Source organism: Dipodomys merriami, unplaced genomic scaffold (genome assembly GCF_024711535.1).
Source record: "Dipodomys merriami isolate MVZ:Mamm:240054 unplaced genomic scaffold, mDipMer1.0.p SCAF_97, whole genome shotgun sequence".
NCBI classification, from domain to species: domain Eukaryota; kingdom Metazoa; phylum Chordata; class Mammalia; order Rodentia; family Heteromyidae; genus Dipodomys; species Dipodomys merriami.
Genome location: NW_027206590.1, coordinates 948,923 through 967,099, shown reverse-complemented (window position 1 = coordinate 967,099; position 18,177 = coordinate 948,923).

Sequence of the window (18,177 nt, the reverse complement as noted above, 5' to 3'; positions counted from 1 at the left end):
TTTTCTTGTCCCTGTTGGAATACCTGAAACCAGGTACCTGGTCTTCAAAATTGTGCACACAAAAAAGAAAAAAAATGGTGTACACATGCATCAAATGACCCCACATGCTCTTTCCTGTGCAGCACAAGGCTTCAGGAACTTCTGCTTCTAGAGGCTGGAGAGCTCGTATCAGCCTTCCTGGAGCACTAGGCAAGCCCAGAAGTGAGGCTGGGCTGCATGAACCTACCTTTTCTCAGGTACTTACAACAACATATTTCATTGTACCATAAACAGAGCAGCACCCAGTTTTTGAGCCCTGAGCATAGGTAACTCAGGCATCATGCCAAACCAGACATCCAAAGAACACTTCATTGTTGGGTGAAACAGGGTCTAGGGGACAGTTCATTTTTGAAGCTATTGGAGAAAAAAAAGCTCAAAAAAATATAGCCAGCCTGAGAACAGTCTGCAAGTTGGAATTTGTAAATCACCGAAAGCTGAAAAACATCTGATTCAGCAGAGCCCAGGGCATTCCAGAAGCTTCAGCCATCCAGCTTTGGAGACCAGACAAAGCATATGTGCAAAGCCGAAAGCCAGATGCAGACCTCAGAACTAGCCCTTGCCAATCTGCTCCAAAGAGGTCCTGGTTGTATGTAGGTTCAACCCCTGCGAAGTGCAGCCAGTCCTGGAAGTGAGCCTGCCTGCATGGGCTTCTCAGAAACACATGTCACTAGGTACCATGACAATGAAGTCAAGAGACACGGAAGGCTGGGAAGAAATTGCCTTCCCTTTTAGAAAACAAAAAACAGTCTATAACCACATACCAGCTCCTCCTCAAATTCAGAATGGTGGGCTTGTGTTGCCATGAGGTGAAGTGGAAACTTCTTACGGAGAAAAGGGTTTCAAAGTGAAGAAACTGGTTGAAAAGGCAAGCGATCCCCTGAGGGTCTAGTGTGGTTGCACTTGTGTTTGCCTTGGGGTCTTTCTTTCCTGGCCCCTTCCATTCTGGGATGTTGCCCCCGGAGTCCAGACCTATTGCATGTCCTTCCAGCTATATTGCTTGAGGCCTAAGTCCTGGACCTCATTGCTCTGAGTCCTTCCTCCCCTTCACCTGCCGAACCAATGCTACCTTCTCTTGACTCTTGAACTCTGGCTTTGCCTTTGTTTATAGCCTCACACCTTGCATGGGACTTTTGGATCTGTCCGTATCCTCAATCAATGTGGGACAACTTTGTTGTCTGACCCATTGCCTAGTAAGTGATCAAGAATCATTCTTTCAAGCTAAAGGAAGTCAGAGTGTGTAGTCCATTACAGATATCCATGATGAACTGGGAGCCAGGAAGTCTTAGTTCTATTGTTGTGATCGTAATCCATTGCTTTCCATTTCAGGATAAAGGGAGGAGTTGTATTGAAATACTGATGTTCACATTGTTCTTGAAAATCATCTAAATATGGCTTGAAGAAACCTAAGCTGGTTGATTTAGAAAATCTCCTTCTGCATTCCATTTCATCTGTGTGTATATTGTCTTCTTGAAAGCTCTTTGTTTGGAGAGTAAAAGTCATGCTTAGAAAATCTTCAAGAGTACTGGAAGAGAGCCTTTGCCAGTGACAATATTATAAACAATGCTTACCAACCTGTCCGCTGGGGCCAGAGCAGCTGGGCACTGAGGGTCGAAGTAGAGTATGAGGTGAAGTATCTGTAGTATTTGCTAACTTAAATCCTCTGGCCCCAAACAAGTACCGCTTAACAATGTGATATCAACCAATGAATTGCAGGAAATTTAAAAAAAAAAAAAGGTTCTTGTGAGCCTCCTTCAATACTAGGCCTTCCCAAATAGAAGTTTCTGAGGAGTGTTAGTGTTAGTTCTTTTTTTTTAAGGTCTGATAAATTTAGCTGTGAATCCATTGGTCCATTGATTCCCTGGGCTTTTGTTTTCTAGACTTTGTTATTACTTCAGTTTTATTGCTTATTATAGATTTGTCTATATCTATATTCTGATGTTTCATTGTTAATTTTTTTTCAAGTTGACCTATCTGTGGGCCTTTTATTTTCTGGGAGACTTTATTACTACTTCAGTTTTATTGCTTGTTATAGATTTATCTATATCTATATCCTGATGTTTCTGTTGTTGATTTTTTTTTGTAGTTGACCTATAAGTGTATAAGAGTGTCATACTCGAAGTCTCCCACTATTACATTGGAATCTCACTGTACTTTTAAGTCTAGTGGTGTTTATTTAATAAAATTGTACCCATGTTATCTCATCTTGATGGATTGGTCCCTTTATTAATATGAAATTATCTTCCTTGCCTCTCCGGACTAATTTTAGTGTAAAGTCTGTTTTACCTGGTATGAATAAGTGTCTTCTGACTAATTGTAGTTTAAACTCTGTTTTATCTGGTATGAGAAGAGCTACTTTTACCTACTTTGGAAGCCCATTTTCTTGGAAACATTTTCCCATTCTTTTACTATAACCCAGTGTTTATCTTGGCCAACGAGATGCATTTCTTTTATGCAACAAATGGGTAGGTTTTCTTCTTCTTTAAAAAAATTATACATATATTTATTATTTTTAAGTAGTTGTACAAAGGTATAGCTATTTAACAAAGCAGTTTATAATGCATTATATCTCGATCAATATCAAAGTCTTCTTAATCTAACACACCGTTCTGTCTTTGATTGCTAATTGAGAGCATTGACAGTCACTATTAATATTGAACAGTGTATATAAACTTCCTGTCTTTTTTTGGTGGCATTTGCTTCTTTTCTAACTCTCGTTTACTAGTTCTCTTATCTTGTGGGATATATTTTTCTTCTGTATTTCCCTAGGTGCATTTCTTCTTCCTCTTTAGTGTGTGGTATTTCTTTAAGTATCTTCTGTAGTGCTGGGTGAAAGGTCATGAATTACTTCAGTTTTTGTGTATCCAAAGGAGTTTGTACATTTTCAGATATGAAGGATATACCAATCTACATTAACAATTACTTTCTTTCAGGGCTTGGAAAATATAATTCTATGACTTTGACTTCTTGCTTTCTTGAAAAAAATAATTTGCTGTTATTCTGATAGATTTACCTGTATATCTGACTTGTTGCTTCTCTTTGCAGATTTCAATATTCTTACTTTCTTTGTGTATATTTTATATCTTAACTACACTATATCTAAGAATTTTTCTTTCCTGATATAGTGTCATTTTGCTTTTCTATAAACCTCTGTACCTGAATGCTCTTTTGTTTTCTAATACTATTTTTGCATGTTTTGTATGCCATTAACTTTTATCTCTTCTCCTGCTTCTATATTCATGATTTATAAGTTGGGTCTTTTGTTGGTATCCATCCCAGAGTTCTCTCATTTTCTACATGTTCTTGTTTGACTGACAGATCCAGTCCTTTATCTTCAATCCTCATTATTTTATTTTCAATTTGTTCCATTTTATTAGTGAGAGTATCAGGAATTTAGGTTATTGAGCACTTTATTCCTAGTATTTCAATTTAATTCTTTCCTCAGGATTTCTATATCTTTACTGAAATTTCCCCTTCATACTATTTCATTCCTTGTTTGCCTGAATATCTCAGCTATTTGTTTCATCCTATTTGATTTCATCAAGGTGCTTATATGTGTCCTCTTTAATTTTGTTGATAATTCTTATTCTGTTCTTTTGACATGATTGTTTAAAATTTGACACAGTGGTGACTTTTTCTTGTTACTTTACTTTGTCCAGACTCCTTGGTGTGCAAATTGGTATGAACCCTAAGCCCAGAATGCCTCTAATATGGATTTTTGAAGCTCTTTCTTTAGTGCCTTCCTCTCTAGTACTCTGTGCCTCCAAATCTAGGTATGGACTTCCTAATCTCTGCCACCTGCTTTGACTAGGTTCTTATTAGGGGCAATTCAGTGCAGACATGGGGTTTGTCTTATTTTTTCTTTTATTCAGAATCGTGGTCCTCTCTTACCTTTTGTCTAATATCTGAAAACAATTCTATAATATATTTTGTCCTACACTGCAGTTTGTTTTTCCAGTGAGCAGGGAGTATAACATCTGGAGAAACAGAAGTTGGAATTCTCTTGTCCATTCACAGCAATTAGAAACACAGATATGGCAGACTTCAACTTCACTATTATCAAGATGCCCTTCACTATTATCAAGATACCATTTCTTCCTTTTTGATCATGTTCTGGGAAGTAAGCAGTCAAAAAAGCAAATTATTTGTTTTGCTTGTTGGCAATTCTGGTGTAAAAAGGATTAGCCAAGGGGCTTGCTGTGACAGTTGGCTGCTTCTCAGAGTTCCCTGCAGGTTCACTGTCATTTATTTTCTTCTTTGTGAGTAAATGAAGACAGGGCAGGTCTTTATGTGTTTGTTCACTCATTCATTAATTCTATCACCCATCAATCAGATTATTTATGGGAGTTTTTTTTGTGGTTCAAAAACCATAAGTATCAGGCTTTTTTTCCTTTTTCTCTAGGCACTGGGCTTTCTTTCCCCTTCTTTTTCTCTTTTTCTTCTCTCTCTCCCTTTCCTCTCCTCCCTCCCTTCTTTTCCCCCCTCCCTCTTTTCTTTTCTCTCCCCTCTCCTTCCCTTTATATGACACCTACTGTGTTCTAGTCATTAAGTTCCCCTTGCTTTCTTTTTCTTCCTCACTTTATGTACTATTACATGCCTTCAATGTGATCACATAGAACAGGCTCAGATGGTGACATTGTAGGGATGTCTTGCTGGACCCTGGAGGAAATTCTGGGCAGTTACCAGGGAAGTTAGGGGCTCATTCTCTATAAAATAAATCTCAGTACTCCTAAGAAGAATCACGTATTAAGCTATTGTCAGATAATCCATCCAGTCATTAACATTTCAGGAGAGATTGATGAAGTGTTGATTTAGAAAAACCCTGTAAACAGAAGTGGCTGCCAAAGGCAGAGGGGTGTTGAGAGACTAGAGAGAAAGGTAGATAACTCCAGATTTTAACAAAGTGCAAATTACTATCAAATTATGGATAGATGTCTACCCTCCGTGAGTGGCAGCAAGACAAGTAGATCCTCACACCCTAGTGAAGTAAAAACGGTTTATATATGTTCAACCAGGCAAACATAGGCCAGCGCCAATTGGAATATACCTGGCTTTCCTAAAAACAACAAAATAACCCCCTCCAGCAACTATTAATAGGTTTATTAAATGGTTTAGAATAAGTGACCATCACAACATTTCAGCTGACTGTCTTAATGAATCCGTAGTCCTATAGGTCTGGCATATACCCAAGGTCATTTGTGGACAAGAGGTGGTTGTGACCATAATGGGTGGTCAGATACAGTGGGATCCGTACAAATACTGAGAGTAAAAATGGAGAGCACCACAGGCTTTTTAGGATATGGGAGAGGAGGACAAGGAAAAAGTGTTCTCATTGGAAGAAGCTAAGAATAGAGCCTAAAAATTAGTCTCCCAGCTAGGTCATTTAAGTGAATAACCCCTCTTCATTGTCTCTGGCCAGGGTGTCATAACTAACAAAGCTGGGTTGCACTCATTTTTTAAATAAATCTGCCTCTCAATCGATCTTGAAGGTGAGCATCTATATTACTGATGGAAGGGAAGCTAGGAGAAGAAAAGTCACAGGCTCAAATGGTCCAGCTGGAGGTTCATGGCACAAATTTGAACCCATGCCATCTGTCTCTGAAGCTTCTGATCCTGATTCTATTCTGTTGTCCAAGCATGCAAACACACTTGCTACGACCAAATAGTTTCTATCTTTATTACTGCTGCCATCAATTAAACATTCTGCATGTGCAGCCTTTCCATAGTGTACCAGGTTTTGTATCCATGGTCATCTGGGCTCTTTCCACATCATCCAGATGTTTGTTGCCAACATTGAGAATTTCTTTCCCTTTGTGGCTGGTGGTGGGAATGGAAGTGAAAAGGCAAGTCGGGCCAGCTACTGCCTGAAAGACCAAGGAATGTCAAACAAAAGGACAAAGATGTTCTCATCTTAGAGGTCTGCAAAACATCTGGGCAACTCAACTAGAAAAAGGCTTTCTGAGGAAAGCAGGAGTCAAATGTGAGTCTATTGCAATGTCTGTTGCTGCAGGAAAATAGAGCATAGTATAAAGTTGTAAGTCCACTCATCAAAGAGGCTGGAGTGAAGGCTAAATGGGTTAATGAAATCAGTGCATTTCCTGCTTCTTCATAACTTCATTTCCAAGGCAGCACTGTATAATAATTCAATAAGGCTGCAATGGCAGGAATGTCTGGCCGAGTCTTTTGCAGTAGGATACTTATCTCATTAGGGTGGGTCAATTTCAGTATAAGCTGGGAGAAGAAAAGTCATAGGCCGATGGGTGAGGTACAAAGGAACCTCAGAAGCAGTGTTATGTTTTCCTCGTTCAGTATCTACTACCTCAGCACTGCCTATTCCACCTTAACTTCATTCATGTGAGCATAATACATTATTTACTGACTGCTTCCTGAAGCTTAAGGTCTATTTGAGAATGAGGTTTTCACTGCCTGCTAGTCATGCTTTTCACAATTAGGAAGTTTACGCCTCAGTTAATGGTTTCTCTTTTCCTCTTGCTGTAACAAGAGACTTCATCTCTTTCCCCTGAGTAATGCCTGGGATAAATGCAATGCTCAGGGCCATTTTCCACAGCAAGGGCTCTGGCGACTATTTGAAACCTATTCCTTGGGTGTGGGAGTGAGAGACAGTGTGTGTGTGTGTGTGAGAGAGAGAGAGAGAGAGAGAGAGAGACAGACAGACAGACAGACAGGAGGGTGGTATTGGAGATTGAGAAGAGGGAGAGAAATAGAAAAAGAGAGTAGAGGAGAAGAGCTAATAACATTAGTCAGAGTTTCCATTATGGTATTTATTGAACATATACTATGTGTCAAGTGGTAGAAATCTGCTCCATTCTTCATGTTCTTGTGTGTACTGTTTCTCCTAATGCAATGACACTATAGGAATATCACCTGACCATAATTACTTCCTGCACTATAAGTGTATATTCTATGTCTCTTGCTACATGGATTTCTCTTTATCTAGATCCATGATTGATTCTGAATTAATCCAAATTCTCAAATGTGTCCTCTCAATGATGTTTGGTTTAGCTTGGTAGGAATGGTGGGTGAGAGGGATTTATCCTTCCTTCCTTCCTTTCTTCCTTCCTTCCTTCCTTCCTTCATTCCTTCCTTTCTTCCTTCCTTTTTTCCTCATTCCCCTCCTCTCTTCTGAATTGCCATGAGAAGGATGGCATCAGCCTAATGATATAGTAGTGTCTCTACTACTATCAGATTTTTTCACCAGATGGTAAGAGAGATGGGCTGCTCATGTAGGTGACAAAGAGAGAAAGAGAGAGCAAGAGGTGAGGGGGACCAGAACTAAGAAAGTAAGTGCAATGTGTGCTAAAAATCTTTGAGTTTGGCTGTCCCCAAAGCAAACACTGAGGTGACACTTCATGGTGCTGAGATGTTGAGAGGTTTCCCCTGCTTTGGGCTCGATTTATTTATTTATTTATTTTTTATTGTGAAAATACTGTACAGAGGGGTTACAATTACATGGGCAAGATAATGAGTACATTTCTTATCAAGCATTGTTGCCTCCTCCTTTGTTTCCCCTTCCCATCTCTTCCCATCTTCCCCCACCCCCTCACCCAATCCTCCTCCCCCCTCTCCCCCACCAAAGTTATAAAGTTCGGTTTCAACATAACGACTTGTACATCTCATTGTTGCAATGGGTCCACCTGTATCCCTATTTAAACAATTTGTTTTTTTCCCTTCCCCTCGACAAATTATACCAACATCAAATACAGTGAAAGCAGGGGTTATACTGTGGGGGAGGGACATACAAAGCAACAAAGAAATAATCTTATAAATGTATTAGAAACAATCGCATGAAAGAAAAAAAACCATTTGAATACATATCTTAGGGTTCATTTCCCTAAGATCAACTTATCTGACCTTTTCTACTTGACTCAGACATATACTAGAAATTGCAAATAAGGGAAACCATGGGACCTATGTTTCTTTGGGCTTGGCTTACTTCAATTAATATAATTTTTTCCAAGTCTTTCCATTTCCTAACAAATGGGGCAATGTCATTCTTTCTGATGGAGGCATAGAATTCCATTGTGTATATATACCACATTTTCTTGATCCATTCATCTACTGAAGGGCATCTGGGTTGGTTCCATATCTTAGCTATGGTAAATAATGCTGCAATAAACATAGTTGTGCTGGTAGCTTTAGTGTGGTCTTGTTTGTGATCATTTGGGTAAATGCCCAAAAGTGGGATTGCTGGATCATAGGGGAGCTCTATGTGGAGTCTTTTGAGGAACCTCCATACTGCTTTCCAAAGTGGTTGAACAAATTTACAATCCCACCAACAATGCAGTAAGGTTCCCTTCTGTCCACATCCCCTCCAGCATCTGTTGTTAGAGTTCTTGATTATAGCCATTCTAACTGGGGTGAGATGGTATCTCAATGTTGTTTTGATTTGCATTTCTTTTATGGCTAGGGAGGTTGAGCATTTCTTCATGTGTCTATTGGCCATCCTTCTTTCTTCTTCAGAGAAGTTTCTCTTTAAGTCTTTAGCCCACTTATTTATCGGGCAGTTGTTTCTTTGAAGATATGTTGTTGGGGGATTTAATTTTTTGAGTTCCAGGTATATTTTAAATATGAGACCCTTGTCCATTGTATGGCTAGTGAAGATCTTCTCCCAACCCATGGTCTTTCTATTGATCTTGCTAGCTATGTCCTTTGCCATGCAGAAGCTCTGCAATTTCATGCAATCCCATTTGTCCAATCTTTCTTTGCTTTGTTGTGTTGGGCTTGATTTATTTGATTTGGGCTCTGTCACTTGCAACCAAAGGATAAAGCTGCTGAGCATAACATGGGATAAGAGGAGGGGGGAAACTGTTAGCGGTAACCAAGACAATGGTCTGTACATTCACATTGTTTATAGTGAAGGGAGATGTCATTTCACTGGTTATATCTCATCAGAATTCTCAGTTTCAAATGCCAGAAGCAAATTTTGTATCCTTTAAGTAGAAATAAAAGGTATTCAAAGATCTTCAGTAAACCCAGACTCTTCTAGAAGACTAGTCTGGGCCTGTGTGTGCAAAACCAAAACTCTATTGTAGAACTTGTCAGCAAGAGACCTCACGATCACAGTCATGCGAGGAGGTGATCTTGAGGACAGGGCACTAATGGTACATCATTTGTTGTGGTGTCTCTGAAAATCGGGAGGTATACACCATTGCCCTTTCCTGACTGTACTATGTGATAAGGTATGTGTGTGTGTGTGTATGTGTGTGTGTATGCAAAGAAAGAACACAATGGATTCTGTGATTAGACTTGGGGACCATTCCAAAGCTAGCTCATAATGTATGGACAAGTATTTCAAAAGCCAGAAAGTCTGAAACCATGTCTGGCCTCAGACATGGTTCAGATAAGAGATAATCAACCAGGATCTTTATCGATGATGAAAACAGAGTTCAGAGAAGTCTCACAGGTGGTGGGATTGTATGAAGAAGTAGCTGAGTCAGATGGCAGACAACTCATTCTTCCTGACTATTCAACTCTTCCTGGGACTCCGCCTCTGAAGACGAGCCACAGGTTTGAAAACTAACATCCATTCAACTTTTACTTGGTGTCAGGTAACTGTGCTAAAGGTTTTATTCACGATGGTGCCACTGAGTTAGATACTTCTGATTCCATTCCAAATGTGGATAACCAGAGCATTAGAGAGGTCCAATAATGTGCTCGAGGCAACACAGCCAGTTAAGAAACTAGCTTAGCTCTAATGAGATTCCAGAGGCCATGATCTTTCCAGTGTATGCCAAGGCAGGGGCCCAAGGAAAGAATGGAAGAGTGAGAGGGAAATCAGAAACAGGCTGTGGTGGGGCATATTTTGGATATGAGAGGCAGGAGTGGAGAACTCAGGTGGCGGTGCCCTACTTGGGCTAGGAAACATAAGGGACACAGGCAGGAAGCCCAGAGTGTCATCTGGATCTCCAAATCATCCCTGAGCAGCATGGTGCAGACTTGCACGGAGGCAGTGAGCTCGTGTTTCGGAGGAGAAGGCCAAGCTGGCGTGGAATGCTGCAGCAGACGGACGCCAGGCAGACGCTGGCTCCCAGCCACCCCGTGGGTGTGCCTGGGAGGCTCATCCTCATCCTTGCTCCGTGCTGGTACTTTCTACTTTCAGACCTCCTCCCCTTCCTCCTTTTTTCCTTGGCTTTCCTTGCTTTTATTTTTTAATTTGGTTTTCTCAAGTCCCTTTGCCTAGGCATGGGATGCGGGGGCAGGGGGGGGGCAATCTTCACTCTGCTGGTTCTTCATTCTGATGGTGCACAGGGTTTCCAGGTCCAGAGTATTCAAATCAACACCACATTCTCCCCACCTAGAGAACCCCTTTCTCCCTCTCCCCTGGCTTCCCGTTTGGCTGACTTGGCAGTGGATGCTCAGGAAGGACAGCTGGGAAGATCAGCCATGCTTCCTGCCCCTCCTCCCTTTTCCACCTTCCAATTCCAGTCATTTTCTATCATGTTGCTGCCTGGCCCAGTTCCACTTTCTCCATCTCCCCCCTGGAGATTTCAGAAGGTTTTCCAATCTGAGTCCTTGACTGTACTGTTTCTTCTCTTCCTTGGGCATAGCATCTTGGCACCGACTTTACTCTGAAACATTTTCTAGACAACACAGTCTTAGCAAGAAGAGCAAAGCAAGGCCTTTTGGGAAGGAAGGGTTGATGGGCAGATTTATAACTGTTACCTATCTCCTGCCCTAATCCTTAAGGCTGGGCCGTTATGCCCATGGCCAACATGACTTTGCAGATGCCATTTATGTTGGATCACCAGTTGACTGTGAGATACAGAGATGGTTCTGGAATAACTAGCTTGGCCAATGTGATCACACAAGCCCTTAAGTGTGGAAGAGGAAGGCGAAAGGGGAGCAGAATTATTTAAATAAGGATTTAATGCTCGGGTGATGGTTTGGAGATAGAAGAGGGCATAGATTTTTTTTTTAAATAAAAGGAGTCTTAGTCTTATAGCTTCAAGTAAATGAGTTCTATTGAGATCCTCACTGACCTTGGAAGTGGATTCTGCCCCAGAGCTTCCAGCAAGAAATGCTGCCCTCGCCAAGCCCTTGATGTTGGTCTTATGAGACGCTAAACAAAGAACTCAGTCATGTGGGGCCAGACTTCCAAACTACAGCATTGTTGCACAATGTGTGGGTGTTGGATCTTAGCCCCTAACTTTGTAGCCCTTTGCGATGGTAGCCTGAATGCCACTTGACACAAGCAGAAAGTGAACAGAGAAATGGGCATTTCCCTTTGCTTCTGTCCAGGTACTGTAATGTCCGGCGAGTGCTGGGCTAGTCATGGCTCCTGAGTATAAGCAAGAGAAAGGAACTTCCACTGATCTAAGTGGAAAATAACATCTTTGAAAGGATCTGGTAAGACCCCAGAATCCTCAGGAAGGCTGGGAAGCCAAGCTAGGAGAAAGTTGGGCACATGAAGGAAGCAAGATGGGTAGAGTGGAGCCACAGGGAATTTGCTGAGCTGATCACCGCTGCTCAGCCCTGGCACTGTTGCTCCAGCCAGGTCTGCCCCTGGGGCCAGGCAATTGTGCCCAAAGTGAGTGTCTTTTGGTCCCATATCTGTGGTTCACTACTTGTGGGCTTAATCCTGAGTTTGTAGATTTACCACCAGAATACTCTGAGGCTGGGCAGGCAGAAAATGGCCTGCTATGAGTGACAAATCACTCTACACCATCTCATCTCAGTTAATCCATAGAACAAACTGGCAAGGGGCTACCCCCATCTCACAGATGAGGAAACTGAGACTTCAGGGAGAGGAGACTACTTCCCCCAGCTCCTCAGCTCATCCAAGCTGGAGCTAACACATACATCTGGGTCGTCTTTATCTGTGCATCATGTGATCCCTTCCTGTGGGGATCGGAACGGGTCCAAGGTCGAGAGGTTCAATGGGATGCAAGACTAACACGCAGTTGTGCTGAGGTCGAGGATTCAGCTGGTTCACTCAGTGCTCAGCCCATCCATCCAGTGTCCTTGATCTAGTTTTTGTTCCCCACCCCAAGCCAGGCCCCAAATGGGGAGAAAATGGAAAGAGGCATTTATTTGGATTTGTAGAGCAAATCTAGCCACAGGCCAATGATGAAAAAGAGATGAGTTACCTGTGTAGAGTGAGGGCCAGGCTGAATGGAAACAAGCTAGGCTCAGGCCTCACAGCAAGGAAACCCCAGTTCCAAAGTGCCATGTGATAAACCCCAATAAAAGCCATCTGTGCATGTGACTTGCAGTGCTTGACAAGACTTGGTCATTTAGGCTTCTTCCTCCTTCCTTCCTTCCTCCTCCTCCTCCTCCTCCTCCTCCTCCTCCTCCTCCTCCTCCTCCTCCTTCTCCTCCTCCTCCTCCTCCTCCTCCTTCTTCTTCTCCTCCTCCTCCTCCTCCTCCCCGAGGCACTGGGCTTTTTTTCCCTCTTCCTTTCCCTTCCCTTCCCTTCCCCTTCCCCTTCCCCTTCTCCTTCCTCTTCCCCTTTCCCTTCTACTTCCCCTCTCCTCTGTCCCTCTCTCCTCTTCTCTTCTCTTTTCCCCTCTCTGGCCCTCCCCTCCCTTCCTTTCCCCTCCCATCCCTTCCCCTCTTTTTCCCTCCCCTCCCCTCTCCCTTCCCTCTCCTCTTCTCTTTTCCCCTCCTCTCACTCCTTCCCTCTTCTCCCCTCTCCTTCTTCCGCTCCCCTCTTCTCCTTTCCCCTCTTCTCCCTTCCCCTCTTTTCCCCTCCCCTCTCTTTCCTTCTTTCCTTCCCCCCTCCTTCCCTTCTCCTTTCCTTCCTCTCTCCCCCTCTTTCTCCTCTTCCACCTCACTCTATTTCTCTCTCTCTTTTGCTGGAACTCAGGATCTTGCACTCTCACTTGGCTTTATTGTTCGTGACTGTTGCGTACCATTTGAGCTATACCTCCAGTCATGCACTTTGCTGGTTAATTGGAGATGGAGTCTCAGACTTTTCTGCCGGGTCTGGCTGCAAACTGTAACCCTCCAGGTCTCAGTTTTCTGAGTAGGTAGGATTACACCAGAGCAGGAGTAATTTCTCTCTACTCTTGTGGCTGTAGGCAGCCTCTACTTATTTGAGCACTTATGAGGTATAGGGATCTTAGAGACATCCTTCCTAAGCCAAAGTCAATTGAGACTTGAGAGGTCATTAAGCTTGCCACCCCAGGCCATGTGAAAATGAGATTCAGTGGGGCTGTTTGGTTGCAAACTCAAGCTCTTTTAGACTAGGCCTTCAGCTAGCATTGATAGAGGTACATTGGGGCTTCTTTTTTTTTTTTTTTTTTTTTTGGTCCTGTCATGGGCCTGAACTCTGGGTCTGGGTGCTGTCCCTCTGCTCTTCAGCTCAAGGCTAGCACTCTACCACCTGAGCCACAGCGCCACTTCTGGCTTTTCTTTTTTTTTCTGCTTATGTGGTGCTGAGGAATTGAACCCAGGGCCTCATGCATACAAGGCAAGCGCTCTACAACTGAGCCACCTGGAATACGACAGCCCCAACTCGTTTGCATGGCTACCTCATAGCATCATTTAGGTCTTAGCTCAAATATCATTGAGAAAACAGCAACCCAACTCACTGCCCTCAGGTCTTGTGGGTATCATTTCTGTGTCTCTCTTCCTGCCTGGAACTTCTTGCTTTCTGAGGCATAGATCCAGGTGCAAGGCCACAACGATGCAGTAGAAAGAAAGGGTAAGCTGGCTGTGTCTGGGGCCATTCCTAACGCTGTGACTCAGATCTGTCTGTTGCTTTCAGAAGATGCTAGAGTGAAGGGTGAATCCTGTGTGCATTGAGTCAAACTGCAAGCGGAGCAGAAAATAAGGCTCTCAGATATGCGGGAAAACAGAAAATACCATCCCTGGAGTAGGAACCAGGGAGCAGCTGTCTGGTGGTTGAGAGGGTGATGTTGTTATATTCATTTATGTCCCTGAACACTCCTCTACCTCATTAGGAGGACTCTGGTGGGAGTTCAAGCTCCCCTGACTATGTGGCATGGAACAAGATAAATTCTGCTGTTACTAGTATTGCAACGTGAGGAAAATTGCGGCTAAGATGATGGACCCTCTTCTCCATTGGAAGTAAAGTACAATTCACTGGACTAAGGCAGAGACAGAAGGAAAGAATGCTGACTCCACTCAGTGCTCCACAGCCAGCCCCACAGGACATTTTTGTGGGCCAGTTGTAAGGGGAGAGCTTAGCCAGTGAAGGACTTTTGGTCTTATCAGTCTTCCGGCTGCGTCAGTTCTGAGAGCATTTGGTGTGTTGGATACTTATGGTGGTGTGGGGAAGAATCTCGCCTCCAGCCACAAGTGGTTAGAGGCTTTGACCCAGAAGGACCTTCAGCAGAAACTTCTTCCCTTATTTTCCTGTTTCCATGAGGAAAGTGGGGAAAATGTCCAGGATGTGAATGGACTATTTGGGAATAGTAAACGTGCAGCATTTGGTCTGCCAAATCAGAAGCAGGGAAGGTCTGATCTAATTAATTGATCAAATTGGAAAGTGTGCTCATCCCTTCTTCCCTTCAGACTTTTTTTTTCATGGTCTACATAGGCTTTCTCACAGCCTACATAGACATTTGCTCAAGCGATGCACTGCAAAACTCTATAGAATTCCACCTGCGTAGAGGATGCAGGTGGTCTATTGTAGGGTTGAGCCCAGTGCAGGAGCAGAACTACTCTGTAGTTTCAGCCCTCCCTGTGGGACTAAACTCTCCAGTGTTTATTCCCATGGGGTGAAAATACCTTGGAATCAGAGTCCAGAGCTGGGCTTTAATGATAGATCTAGAAAGCCATCTCTTATTGTTCTGGTAAAGGGCTCTATGGTGTGCAGAACATTGACACCTTCCCCTTACCTCAAGACGTCCAAACGCCAATCACTAGAATCTCAGAGCATACTACAACAGGGCCTGGCAGACATTATTTGGAGTCTAAAAGCGGATGCTTGTTATGAATGCTCTTGGAGAGGCCCTTCTCTGTTGGTGTGATGATGTGAGGAAGAATGAACAGAAAGACTCAAGGATGTTCTGCTGTTGACTTTGAAGGTGAAGCCAAGGAAATTTGGGGCTGAGGAGAATGTGACAAAATTAAAAGAAGACAAGGGCTTTGCCTTGTGATGATAGAAGAGAAGCCTTGGAAGCATTTCCAGACTGGTGGGATCTTACTCGCTGTCCACACTCAATGGTGTAAAGCCTAACTCATTGGAAAGATTTTGATTTGGGAGGCAAGCTCCTAGGTGCCCTGCCCACATTTATCCATCTAGACACTCAGAGGTAGGTACAAGCCATGGCCCACAGGGCTTGGCTACTGTTTGAGCTGGTGGGAGATGCTGGCATCATCCATGTGATGTTGGCTTTGCAGGTACTCTGATTACAAGGGTTCTGGGGTTATGGAGACTTCCACCCAGATATTAAAGGAAAGCACAGAAGACCTGCCAATCCATGGAAGGCCAGCGTTTGGTTTTGCAAGCAGCCCCTGAGAGATGTGATGTGTAAATTTAACAGAGTAAAGGCTATAAGATGATGAGACTCCAGGAAGTTCAAGATACCAGGAATGTAGACTGTCTACCAAGGAAAGCTCTAAGCAACAAGCTGAACCAGTCCAGGAGAGAGCATGTGTGCTGCAAATGACAGAATCATGGGGACAAGACAAGCCCTTGGAAGTTCACATGAAGCCACCATGTGCTACAGCAGTGCCAGACATGGAGCTCCAGGATTTAATATTTGCCCTGCTGGATTTTGGTCTTGCTTTGTTCTAATTCCTCCTGACAGTTTTCAATTACTCCTTTCCATAATGAGAATGTTGGCCCTGTGCCTTTTTTTGTGTGTGGGGGGGGAAAGTAAGACACTTGTGTTTTGATTTTATAGTGGCTCACAGCTAAGAGTTTGCTTTGAGTTTTGGAGGAGGCTTTGAACTTGCACTTTGGAACAATGTTGAAACTGTTAAAAGACCATGGGGCGCTCTTGGAGATGGACAGAATGCCTTTGAAATGATGAGATGACTATGACACAGTTGGGAACTGGAGGTGGAATATTATGATTCAACAAAATGCATGTGAGTGTCACATTTACAAGGAATGGATTGGATTGGATTGAGAAGTGCCTAGGAGAGTGGAAAGTCCATATTGGGTGACTCTGGCAGGATGTTCCTAGACAGGCTTCACTAAAGGAGGAAGATCCTCACTGAATTGGAAAGCACCATTACAAAGGCTCTTTATGTCTGCTCAGCTTCTGGTGCTGAAGGTTCTACCACGGATGGTACCTGACTCCTCTCTGTCTCCTCTTCTTCCTCTCCCTTCCAGACCTGAGGACTCCTGAATGAGAGTTCCAGTTGCTATAGCAGGGTGCAGGGCTTTATAATCTAAGTCCCCCACAGGAGGGTTTTTTTTTAAACCATTCCAGATTGATTACTCTTCAAGTGTTTATGCCAGTGGCATTTCAGGCTAAAATAGCTGCTGTTATCTATTTCACAGGAAGCTTCTAGACATTGCATGTGAACAGCTGGCTTCAGCTGAACCAGTCATTCCTGGCCTCCTTTCTGCAGGGTTGAGGCTGGGCCTGCACTGGAGCCACTCTGAGGTTTATTTTGGGGTACTGCCTAGGCACATTGAAGCACTATTCCTCTACGAGACAAAACAACAGACCAGAGTGGCTTACATGGGAGGAACTAGCATGGATCTGAGGGGAGAAAAGATTCAGGTTTCATGCCGGCACTGCTACCTAACTCTGGGAACTTTGGGAAAATTCCTTCACCCCTCTCACTATTATTATTATTATTATTATTATTATTATTATTATTATTATTATTATTATTATTATTATATTTTTGTTGGTTATGGGGCTTGAACTCAGGGCCTAGGCACTGTCCCTGAGTTTTTGTGTTCAAGGCTAGTACTCTACCACTTTGAGCACCCTCACCGAGCTCCAGCTCTGCGTCTGGTTTTCTGGTGATTAAGTGGAGATAAAAGTCTCACCAACTGGGGCCGGGAAGGTGCCTCAGTTGTAGAGTGCTTGCCTTGCATGCATGAGGCCCTGGGTTTGATCCCTCAGCACCATATAAGCAGAAAAAGCTGGAAGTGGGGTTGTGGCTCAAGTGGTAGAGCGCTAGCCTTGAGCTGAAGAGCTGAGGGACAGTGCCTAGAGTTCAGGCCCCACAACCTGAAAAAAAAAGTCTCACCGACTTTCCTGCCCGGGCTGGCTTTGAACCATGATCCTCAGATCTCAGCTTCCTGAGTTGCTAGGATTACAGGTGTGAGCCACCAGTGTCTAGCCTAGATCTCAGTGTTTTTTCCTCTGTTTTTGTTTTGAAATGAAAGCAAACAAACCCACTATCTCATGTCAATAGTGACTTCCTAAGCAATCTTGAAGCTCCTACTTTCAGAATAGCTATGTTCAGTGGATGGTGTGTTTGAAAGGTAATTGGGCATTAAAAAACCTTAGTGTACTGTCAGCGCTACTCAATAAACAGTGATTAGAACTCACTACTTCAATGCTCACAATACGATTATAAGGCAGGTATGAGGTCCTGCTTAGGTGTCCAATTTCCACAGGTCACAAAGCTAAGAAATACTGGAGCCAGTATGGTAAGCCCAGTGTCTGATTCTAAATATTCTGATTCATTTTATATGTGGTACTACCCAAGAACACTATGAGTACATTTTCTTTTGTTAAGAAAAAAAACACTTCGTAACAATCCAGAATTCATCATCATCATTAACAATCCATTAATTCATCTCTCCTACTGCTATGGTTTGCATAAATGTCCTTTGATGTGATCAAAGCCTGGTGCTCAGCCTATGGCACTCTTGGGAGGAACCTTTAAGAAGTGGGGCTGAAAGCCAGTGGCTCATGCCTATAATCCTAGCTACTCAGGAGGCTGAGATCTGAGGATCTTTCCTGGGAAGGAAAGTTCCTATGAGACTCTTATATTCAATTAACTATTTAAAAAAAGGAAGTGGAGCTGTGGCTCAAAGTGATAGAGCGCTAGCCTTGAGCAAAAAGGCTCAGGGACAGCGCCCAGGTCCTGAGTTCAAGCATCATGACCTACAAAAAGGGAAAGAAATGCTGTGTAGCTGAGTGCATCTCCTGGTCCCTGAAAAGGATACTCCAGCCTCTGCCCTTCCCTTTCTCTCTATATTCCAGTCATTATGCCAATGGTTTCACCAGGACTCTT